The sequence below is a fragment of the Carya illinoinensis genome, chromosome 4 (genome assembly GCF_018687715.1).
Source record: "Carya illinoinensis cultivar Pawnee chromosome 4, C.illinoinensisPawnee_v1, whole genome shotgun sequence".
Taxonomy (NCBI): Eukaryota; Viridiplantae; Streptophyta; class Magnoliopsida; order Fagales; family Juglandaceae; genus Carya; species Carya illinoinensis.
This window is the reverse complement of record NC_056755.1, coordinates 17,021,116-17,029,929: the sequence shown is the minus strand read 5'-3', so window position 1 is coordinate 17,029,929 and position 8,814 is coordinate 17,021,116. Positions and strand designations below refer to the sequence as shown.

The 8,814-nt window shown below is 35.9% G+C and overlaps 1 pseudogene; it reads left to right on the top strand.

Annotated features, from left to right (window-relative positions):
* The first annotated feature begins 2,244 nt into the window (after positions 1 to 2,244).
* LOC122306986 lies at positions 2,245 to 3,814 on the top strand (annotated as a pseudogene).
* The last annotated feature ends 5,000 nt before the right edge of the window (positions 3,815 to 8,814 follow it).

Sequence of the window (8,814 nt, the reverse complement as noted above, 5' to 3'; positions counted from 1 at the left end):
AAAATAATAAGAAGATGAGTGTGCAGTAGCCCTTCATATTTGAAGGAAACTATAAATTCACTGTAGGTCAAAACTTGCCATTTACTGGTTTGACTAATCCAATGCAGTGACTTTTTACACATATTCATCATTTTATGCATTTGCATTGGCTTTTGATGAAGCCAATGCCAATGCTCTTAGAGGGCCACTCATTCCATGTTCTTTTAGAGTTTGGAAACATCTACAGGTGAATTATTACTAAATTTGCAATAACTTACTTTTTACACATGAATATTCAAAATTGCCAGTCACACAGGTATATTGAAAATGAATATTAAAAGTATAATACAAAAAGTATATGAACTATAAATTCTACGTTAGGATATACTAAGTTGATTACATGCAATGTTTGCACCCCCAATTTAATCTAATGAGTAATGCTAGATGTAAGTTTAAGATATTCATATCTCGTGTAAACATTTAAAAAAAGTAAGGCAATGTACTATAAAAATAAAATAAAATTTTTAAATAGATCACATTTTTTCAAAAGACTTACACGCCCATATCTTGGATTTGTGCCGATCTTTTTTCTAAATTAATAAGCTTTTTAATATAGGGGGTAAATAGAAAGTCTCGTATGTGGGCTAGGATATAAAATGAGATTAGAATTATATAAGGAAAATGTAGTTTGCCTTACAGGTGGGCAGTGGGGGCCCACCCCCCGCTACCCCGCCCCTGTCCGTCCCGCCTCAGCATGGGTGGACGGGGTACCCTGCACCGCACATGCCGAGGCGGGGTCCCCTGCCCTGCATGAAACACACTAAGCAGGGGCGGGGGGCAGGCAGGGCTCAACCCCGCCCCTTTTTTCCCCCGGCCCGCACTTTCTTTTATATTTATAAACATATATATTTTACAAATTGTATATATATAAATATATTACAAATTGTATATATATATATATATATATATATTACAATTTGTTAGACTTGTTCACAAGAGTCACAAGAGAGTGAGACTTGTTCACAAGATTGTAAATGGCATAGGCACCCTAGGCCACCTTATATAGAACTCCAAGACTATACACGAGTCTTATTAGTTTTTAAATTATTATTATATATATACATTTTAATTTACGATTTAATTATATAATAATTTTGGTCTAAAAAAATATTTTTAGACCCAAAATTTTGTTTTAAGTGAAGTGGGCGGGGGGCGGGGCGGATGGGGTGTTCGCCCCGCCCCCGCCTCTCTGGGGCGGGGTGCGGGATGAAATTCCATCCCCCCGCATATGCGGGGGCGGGGTGCGGGGAAGGGGTGCCCCTGCCCCCGCATATGAGGGTAGCACCCCTAGTTTGCCTTCTGGATTTAACCGCGAGTGTATTTTATTTTATTTCTCTCTCTCTCTCTCTCTCTCTCTCTCGCTCTCTCTCTTTTATTTTTTAATATTTAAGAAAGTGATTACTAATAAATTTGTGTGTATATATATTAAAATTTTTAAAGATATTTAAAAAATATTTTTAAAAAAGTAATGCTGGATGGGTTGTGCAAGCTCCATACATTCTTTTTAAAAAAGAGTAAAGTCTATTATTAAAAAATTAATTTTTTTTAATATGGATCTCATATTTTTTTATTTTTTCTAAAGAAGTGCAATGTTTGCACACTTTATAACTACACATATAATTTCTTTTGTACAAATTTATTATTCATGCAAATTTTTCATATTGAAAAAAGAAACAATGAAAATATGATTCAATTTCACGTCGGGCAAGTTTGGCAAGTAGAATGAGACACAAAATTCTCATATCATTTTATCATTATAATTTTTCATATTTTTACACAAAATATAATAAATAATTCAACTTTTTCAAATCTCAATTTAATTTTTTCAAATCTTAAAATAATAATAATATTAAAAAATAATTTTTTAAACTTTTATTTAAAATTAAAAAGTTCTCCTCTCACTATCCAAACCTACTCTAAATTATTGATTCTAAAAGCTAGCTCATGGTACACAAAAACTATTTATTTCCAACTCATTATTTTAAACGAAATGATTATTTTTAATTAAAATAAATTTATTTTCGTCGTAAATTATAAAAATAAAAATTATTTATATATACTCATTTCTTTTTTGTAATAACAATTTTATACGGGTGTTTCACTTCCTTTTTTTTTTTTTTTCAACCAAAAATAGGTTTAGAAAACACTTGACTGGATACTCCTAAAATTTAATGGACAGCCATCCAAACCGTTGTCAAATCACAGTTATAAGCCCTACGGACCCAACTAAGCAATTACACCGATCACACCCTTTTCACCTACAAAACCAAGACCGAGTTATACCTCCTCCTACCTGTCCCTCCCTCACCTGAACCTTCCAAACCACCTGAAGCCCTGCCCATTCCTGATTCCTCAACTTCAAAGCTCAAATATAGCCCCAAAATCTATCACTTTTGTCGATAACAGGCAAACCGTGACAGACATAAAATCCAACAAGTCCTTGCCTTTCTTTTCTTCCAAAAACATCCAAACAAAACGAATCTCGTTTCCTTTCTTGCTCTTCAATCGCCGGTTTAAACCGAACCATATCCTTATTTAATACCATCTCTGTAACGCTTCGAAACCCTCCTTAATTTTATCCACGGTCTACAGATCGAACACAATGAACAGCGTTTCAAGAAACAGGTTCTTGCTTTGTTTTCGACCCGTTGTCGACATGGAAGTCGTCCTAGAATCCAAAGGTATCGTCGACCGGTCGGCTTGTAAGGAGAAGACCATCAAGGAAATGTTGACTCCAAAGAGAACCTTTTCTCGAGTGCTTCAATCCGTTATTTGTGAAGCAATATTGGTTAGTCTCTGAAATCATCAATTCCAATATAGGGTATACAGTAGAGATTTTTTTATGGTTTTTTAGGTCCATTCTTTACATGACCTTCAATATCATGATCTCTTTACTTACAGGCTAAGAGAGCTCGTGACAGGAAAGTTCGTCGTCAAGATTCCTGTCAATCGATCCACCATAGTCTTAAGTCAAGGAACTCCGAAAGTTGTCACAATTTTAGGTACGAAAATTCAGGGAATCGTGTATCCGTGGATGATGGTATTGATCAAGAAGTTAGAACCAACTCTGGGTTGTCACACTCAAGATCTTCGTGTGGCTCAATTACATCCTGTTCAGGTTCCACTTCAGAAGAAGATAAATCACCCAGAGCTTTGCCTGGCATAACAAAACAAGTTGATTGCAGCAATGATCAAGACATTGTAGAGAAGCCAAAGGAGGAGGTTGATAACATGGGTACTCGTTGTAGTTTCGAATCTGGCATATGCTTGCTTGTCATTAGCCTTATGATCACAATCTTGTGGGGAAGGCTTTTCGCTATTTTTTTCATGTTAATTTGGCTGTACTTTATGCCTGGTCGGCACGTGGGTTATGGCAGAAAAGAAAATGTGATCAAATTAGCAGAAACTGAGTCCAGTGATCGAGTACCGAAAAAAGGTCATAATCGAAGGGCTGCTTGAAAGGAAACACCACCACAGAAGGCATTAACCATTGTGGGGGTGAAAATTCTCTTTCGTACGTGCTTTGACGTGTCTTTTCCGGTGGCTCTCTGGTTACCAAATTAAAGCATCTCAGAAAGCAAGTCGCTAATACAGCTGTTTCTTCTGATGTGCTCTTATCACACTACTTTGGGAGATGAACAGACATCCTGTTCGTATACTTTCCTGCCGGTTTTTTTCTCTTTTGTTTTATTTTTCTTTGTTTTTCCTTTTATTGGGTTATTTTGTTTAATTATAAAATATGGTTATAAATGAAATATAAGAAACTTTCGACTTAGATTTATCAAATTTACCTAAGGGGAGGGGAAAGAGGAGAGGGGATAGAGGAAAAGATGTATGAGGGCATTTTCTAAGAGGAGAAAGAGAATCTATTTACCAAACCTTGGTTTAACACCATGAGTGTTGCTTCATTGCAGGTTGAATGTCCTTAATTCCTCTGGAGGAAGGATAAAGTTTGTTAAAGACTTAAATTAACATTGATCTAAAAGTTTTTAAGTCGGTTAGATATTAATTTGTTTAAGTTTTTAACTCTCCTATGATAATATTCTATTACGCTTTTGAATTTAACGCAATGGTCTACTCTAGTCATATGCTTTTTGGTGGCTTTAATATTAATGACTTAATATTATGTTCATATATAGTATCAAAGTATTTTAATCCAGTTTATAGGTTGTTCATTCTGTGGTTGTGATTTAAATTTGTAGAGTAGTTCTTACTTTGATATTAATTGTTAAAGATATTTAAAAGTTTTAAAATTGTTTAATACTAATTTAGTTAAACTTTTAGTTAAACTTTTAAACCTCGAATTATAGCCAAAAAAAAAAAATGTATATATTAAAAAAAATTAAAAAAATAAAAATAAAATAAATATCAGAAAAGAGGAGGGACCCTTGCCCTTGGTGGGTCTTTGTTTATGTTTCCTTTGTAAATGCCTTTTGATTTGGATAAGGTTAGGCACGTACACTGCCAAACCAAGTACCTTCCAATATTGTCTTTAATCGGTTTCCTATGAGAAGGGATTTTGTATTCTGCTTTACAATTCAGTTTTAAGTTTTGCTCTCTGCTTAATTCAAAGTTTGCCATGACCAGCAATGTTTGAACGAACCTGACATTGAACACTTTGGTTTCATTCACCACCAATCTGTGTTTATCTGTTGAGAAACACATTTGGCGTGCCAATTTGCCTAAAAATACGCCCTACTTTGGCACAAGCGCAAGATTTAAGACACGAGTTGGTTGTTCCCATCCGATTCATTCCTTCCCCTGAAAAATTACATTTAAAAACAGGATTTGATGCGACATTTGTAACACAAGTATATAATCTGAAGGCCGGCCATTGGCTTGTACTGATATCATCACAATATGGAAATGTGGGCTCTCACACTTGTTCATTTCTTGTTATTTTAGAATTATAAATAAAAGAAAGCCTTTTGATTTTCGAACTTTAGCCTTCGTGCGTGCTTTTCCAATGTTTATCCGATACATTCAGATTTCCTCATTTGGAAGGTAAACTATCATTTGAATTGCTATTCTGCAGCAATTGGGCACAGGAATATAATTGAAATAGGGCAACTTTATTTGTGTAAAGATACTCAATATAGTGGCACCTGCCCATCAAAAAGAGCATACGAAAATATCTATATAAAAAAAAAAAGTACATATAATATTATATAAAAAACAAAAAACGAGAAAAGATTGTATGAAAGATCTACCAATTTAAAAATCATGGAAGGTGGCAAAAAGCAATGGTTCAAACACAAAGTAAAAGATAGGTATTAAAGGGACCTGTCTGTTTTCAATCAATTAAATATGAGGGTATGTCAAATGGGATTGCGGGTAGTGAAAGCAAACGACCCTGCAAAGCTCTTTAATGCAAAGTGTAAATATGTTCACGTTTATGAGACAAGACAAGATCTTTACAAGTCCCCCCAGCGATTAGAGATAATTTCTCTAATTTCTAGGTAATAATAATGGGAAGCTCTTTTGATTTGATTTAATTTTTTTTATGTCAGTATTTTTGGGAGTATGAAAAAACTACATAATTAATAGGGTATATCTTATGAGTCGTGCTATAGAGCAGTCATTGTAGCAGTGTACACATTACACACACTATGTGACTACTTCTGCTGCTTTCTTTCTTTTTTTCAAGCAAAACGTGTTTTGCAATGCGGGTTTTACTTTCTTTACCCATTCGAATTTTGCATCCATCCCATCTTGAAACCTACCCTCTTCTCTTGCCAGGAACCCGCGTCTCTTCCCAACGCCACCCGTGACTCATGTACTAGCATGCAATCCAACTCTCTTAAAACAGAGATGCTTAGATTTTCTCAACTCGTGTCTATTTAGTTTTGTAACCAATAGATTAATAGTAGGTAATGAAGTTCATTGAAGTTGAAAGAGCATATAATTCAAAATTCTCATATGGAAATAATGACATTGATTGAACTTGATCTCCATGGTGAAACATAATTTGTGAGAATTCTGTCACTAATGACATCTACTCCACACATCAACCAGTAATAATAAATTTTCAACCCTCCAGCATATCTGCATCCCACCTCTCTACTAATGCTATACGATCACCAAATTCAAATTATAGCCAAAAACCCTAAATTATTATCAATTTGGGGCAAATTACAAAAATCAAGAAATCAGTAGGAAGAAATCACAGAGAAGTCGGGGATGGGGTGGGTTGGGGCAAATCACAAACAAAATCCCTAGATTATTATCAATTTGGGAAAAATTACAGAGATATTCAAAGAAAAAAAACCAAGAAATCATTGCGAGGGGGAGCTGCTAAAGAAGGGTTGTGGGATTGAGGGGGCAACCACGTCGTCATCGTGAGACTGAGGACGTTGAAGGCTTGAGCCGCCATCGTGAGACCAAGGGAGCAACCGCATCGCCATCGTGAGACTAAGGACGTTGAAGGCTCATGAGTGAAGGGAGAGGGAGCCGCAGAAAAAGAGTCGTGGGACTGAGGGGGCAACACGAGATTGAAGGGGTTGAAGGCTATGAAGAGAGGGGGAGCTGCAAAAAGGTTGCTGGATTGAGGAGTTTTGAAGGGATGGTGTCAGTTTAGGGTAGAGCCGGTTCACTTGATAGTGAACCCAGTTTATATGTAATGAGTGCAATAATTGATTCCAAATAGTGGCTGCTCTCAAGATTTCTTCATATCTTATATACATCAATCTTACCTGAATCTGAACCATTAAAAGGGCATTTGCTTATTAGTAATTGTTTTGTCTCGTGAATAACACAGCAACTTTAGTTTTTTTTTTTTTTTTTTTTTTTTTTTTTTTTTTTTTTATAACAAGAACTTTATTCAAATAAGCAAATATCAAAATATTACACAGCTAAATCTGCCCACATAGCTTGGGAGATACATTATAGAATTGAATCCCACCAAATAACTATATCATTAAGATTCCATGCATATCGGGTCAAAGAATGAGCCACTCCATTTGCTTCTCTCCCTTTATGTTGCACTTTCCATAATGGAAATCTATAAAGTATTGACTTGATATCTTGAACAAGAGTACCACACAAAGTTGAAGAGTAATCCTCTTTTTGCAGTTCCTGAACAATAAGCAAGGCATCTGTTTCAATTTGTAACTCTGATATGCCTAAAGGAATGCACAATTGCAAACCCCTTAACATAGCAATTAACTCAATTTCCATTGGATCATCAAGTGCATCTTCTGGTTTACTAGCTGCAAACAAGACCTATCCTCAATCATCTCTTAAAACCACTCCAATACCTAACCTGCATTGATCACTGAAGAGGGCTCCATCCACATTAAGTTTTAGCATGCCCGAAGGGTGTGGTTTCCATCTACATTTATACCTTAGTCCAACTTTCAACGCTTCTGCGGTTGCCTTATGCTCCTGATATAAAGATAATGCATGCTCTATGACTTGGTTTGGTGTCAAAAATTATTCTTCATAAATCCACTGATTATGCCTATACCAGAAACCCCATGCCATAAGAAAGAGCTTCTCCAACTCACCCTCAAATTTTCTTCTTATAATAGAAAGAACAAGTTGTGAAAAATCCTCTTTCTGAGTAGATGTTTTGAGAGATGGAAACAGTTGCAGCCAACAATCAATAATTAAAGGGCAGTAAACTAGTGCATGGTTAACATCTTCCATTTCTTCTTGACACCAAATGCAACTGTCATCAATTAACTTTCGACTTTTCAAATTTCTAAGAGTAGGAAGTATATTCTTGCACACCCTCCATACAAAAATTTTAATTCTGTGAGGTACATGAAGTTTCCTAATGTTCTTCCATATCAATTTCTGATCTGCAGCTGTTGAACTCTCAGCATCCTGTCTGTTTTGCTCCAATTTAGTGAAAAAAGTGTATGCACTTTTGACACTATATATTCCACTCTTCTCATGTTCCCACACAAGTGTGTCTGCCACATGTTCAGAAGGGATTCTGATACTAAGCACCTCAGTAGCCTCTTGAATTGGTAGCAGACTTCTGACCTTGTCAATGTCCCTGCTTCTTTGATCATCATGCATAAGGTAAGCCACTAGATAATCACTTAGATGTCCTAAGTCAGATAGAGCAAGTATGAGCTTATGATTTGGCAGCCAATAATCAGACCAAATTTTTATTGACAAGCCATTTCCAACACGCCACCTGCATCCATGAAGTAAACTGTTCTTTGCTTCCCAAATACCTCTCCAAACATAGGAAGGAGCACTCCCTAAAGAAGAGTTTTGAAAACTAGATGAAGGGAAATATCTTGCCTTAAAAACCTTATGGAGGAGTGAGTTTTCATTTGACAAAATCCTCCACCCCTGTTTTGCAAGGAGAGTTTTGTTGAAAATATGTAGATTTCAAAAACCCATCCCACCTTCAAGTTTTGGACTGCACATTTTGTGTTAACTCACCCAACACAGCTTCCTTTTTTCTTTCCTTTGTCCCCACAAAAAATTTTCCATCATACCCTTTAACTCAGAACATAGGGACTTAGGTAGTTTAAAGCAGCTCATTGTGTAGGTAGGAATTGAAAGGGCCATTGCCTTCAACATAATTTCTTTCCCTCTTTGAGATAGTAGTTTTTCTTTCCATCCTTGCAACTTAGACCAAACTCTGTGCTTCAAAGCTAAGAAAGCTTGATATTTCCCTCTTCCAACCATAGGAGGAAGGCCTAAGTACTTTTCATATTGTTGGTAATGTTGAACACCCCAAAACTGCATAATTTCCTCCCTTTGAGAAGATGGTATATTGTGACTGAACACCATAGAGGTTTTTTCTCGGTTGAT